General features: G+C 45.1%; 1 non-coding gene across 1 annotated transcript; it reads left to right on the forward strand.

The window, feature by feature from the left end:
* Positions 1-1560: 1560 nt before the first annotated feature.
* LOC118150749 (U6 spliceosomal RNA) lies at positions 1561-1667 on the forward strand. Its single transcript, XR_004738898.1, has one exon. It is a non-coding gene; the product is annotated as a U6 spliceosomal RNA (small nuclear RNA).
* Positions 1668-2911: the final 1244 nt, after the last annotated feature.

Raw genomic sequence — 2911 nt, forward strand, 5'->3', positions numbered from 1 at the left:
CATAACAGCGTAGGGTCACTAGAGTTAGAAAAAATATATTGTATATTTCAAAGTAGCTAGAAGAGAGTACTTGAAATGTTACCAATATATAGAAATGACATGCCAGGCTGGGTGAAGTGGCTCACACCTAAAATTCCAGCACTTTGGGAGGCCAAGGTGAGCAGATTACAAGGTCAGGAGTTTGAGACCAGCCTGGCCAATATGGTGAAACCCTGTCTCTACTAAAAATACAAAAATTAGCCGGGCATGGTGTTGGGCGCCTGTAGTCCCAGTTACTTGGGAGGCTGAGGCAGGAGAATCGCTTGAACCCAGGAGGCGGAGGTTGCAGTGAGACAAGATTGCACCACTGCTCTCCAGTCTGGGTGACCCTGTCTCAAAAAAAAAAAAAAAAAAAAAATGGGCTGGCCACAGTGGCTCACTCCTGGTAATCCCAGAACTTTGGGAGGCTGAGGCAGGTAGATCATGAGGTCAGGAGTTCAAGACCAGCCTGGCCAAGATGGTAAAACTCCATCTCTACTAAAAATACAAAAAAATTAGCTGGATGTGGTGGCACATGCCTGTAATCCCAGCTATTTAGGAGGCTGAGACCAGAGAATAGTTTGAACCCAGGAAGCAGAGGATGCAATGAGCTGAGATTGCACCGCTGCACTCCAGCCTGGGCAACAAGAAAGAAACTCTGTCTCAAAAAAAAAAAATTACCTAATGGGTACAGCGTACACAATTTGAGTGATGGTTACACTTCAAAGTGCAAACTTCTGACCAGGCACGGTGGCTCACGCCTATAATCCCAGCACTTTGGGAGGCTGAGGTGGGCGGATCACCTGAGGTCAGGAGTTCGAGACCAGCCTGACCAATATGGTGAAACCCCATCTTTAAAATAAATAAATAAATAAATAAAGTCCAAACTTCACCACTACACAATATATCCATGTAACAAAACTGCATTTGTAGCCTCAAATCTGTAAAAATAAAATAATGTCTTGTTCTTTTCTTATGTTTTCAATTATATCTTTAATCATTTTAAGTATAGTTATTTTATAGTGTTTATCAGATGAGTCTGCATATTTTGGGGTCTAATTCTATTTGTGTGTCTTCAGACATTTGATTATGTTGTGGTGTTTTTTCGTGTGTTTTGTAATTTTTTATTTTAAATTGTGTTCAGTGCAGCTTTACTTGTGAGGATCTTCTGAAAGATATGTGTCTCCACAGCTGTTTTATGTTGCTTCTGCCAGGTAGGAACAGCAATAGTTATACTTTTAAGTGAGTATACACTTTATACTCATTTTTTGGTGTAGAGGGTTCCTGGACATTGTAGAAGGTATACATTTTGAATCCCAAACCCATGTGAAAGCAGGCCTCAGATGGAGACCTTTTTTCTGCCTTCTCAGATACCAGCTTGTCTTCCTATGCTAGTGAATGAATTTTTGTCTAGTTCAACCTTATTGAAGGTGTAGTCCTTTAAAAGTCCCAACTTTCTACAGGTAGGTTCCACCCTGCTGCCTTACATAGGCCCAAGGCTCTGTCTCCTGTCTCTACAAGGCCATCAAAACCTAAGCACCTGGGCTCATTTCGACAGCACCTGTACTGGAATTGAAATGACGCAGAGAAGATTAGCATGATCCCTGCACAAGGATGACACACAAATCTGTGAAGTGTTCTACGTTTTTCAAAAAAAGGTTGGGGGGGGATCATGGCAGATGGGAGGCAGGACTAGATTCCAGCTCCAACTTGGATGAACAGAGCAGCATGTGGAGGCTCACATCATGAATTTTTGCTCCAGAACAACTGCAGGAATAAATCAGGAAACCCAAGAGGACCCACAGACCCTCTGAAGGAAGTGGACTGCTCTTGCAGGAGCCAGGAGACACCCCAAATACTGTGAGTGCCCAAACTGTGGAAGTGGGAAAGGGAGATTGTCTGCCCCCAAACACACACCCCTGCTGGAGAAACTGAAGGCCTAGATTATGGAAGAAGATTCTGACCTTACCTGGAGCTGAGTCAATTTAGATAGCCGAGTGAAATACAGGCGTAGAGGAAGCAGTGGGAAAAGTCCTGTGTGCTCACTGGGTCCCCTAGCAAACCATTTCTGCCTGGCTTTACAGGGGTCCTTCAGTAGGGTGGCCAGAGGCACTTGGAAAAAGTGACAGGGAGAAGGAACTCTCCAGCTGAACTTTGTAACAATTTGAACTGAAGCCGGGCCCAGTGGCTCATGCCTGTAATCCTAGCACTTTGGGAGGGCGAGGCGGGTGGATCACCTGGGGTCAGGAGTTCGAGACCAGCCTGACTAACATGGTGAAACTCGTGTCTACAAAAAATTTAAAAATTAGCCAGGTGTGGTGGCACGTGCCTGTAATCCTAGCTACTTGGGAGGCTGAGGCAGGAGGATTGTTTGAACCTTGGAGGCAGAGGTTGCAGTGAGCCGATATCACACCACTGCACTCCAGCCTGGGTGACAGAGCGAGACTACATCTCAAAACTTTCAAAACTATGCAGCTGCTATGGGAGATGGGGGTGAGGAACCTTCAAAACTATGCAAATACATGGGAATTAAATAACCTGTTCCTGAAAGATCATTGGGTCAAAAATGAAATCAAGATGAAAATTAAAAAATTTTTCGGTTGGGTGTGGTGGCTCATGTCTATAATCCCAGCACTTTGGGAGGCTGAGGCGGGTGGATCACAAGGTCAAGAGATCGAGACCATCCTGGTCAGCAAGGTGAAACCCTGTCTCTACTAAAAACACAAAAATTAGCTGGGTGTGGTGGTGCGCACCTGTAGTCCCAGCTACTCGGGAGGCTGAGGCAGGAGAATTGCTTGAACTCAGAAGGCGGAGGTTGTGGTGAGCCAAGATCGTGCCATTGCACTACAGTCTGGGTAACAACAGCGAAACTCCGTCTCGAAAAAGAAAGAAA

The sequence above is a fragment of the Callithrix jacchus genome, chromosome X, assembly GCF_049354715.1.
Source record: "Callithrix jacchus isolate 240 chromosome X, calJac240_pri, whole genome shotgun sequence".
Classification (NCBI taxonomy): Eukaryota; Metazoa; Chordata; class Mammalia; order Primates; family Cebidae; genus Callithrix; species Callithrix jacchus.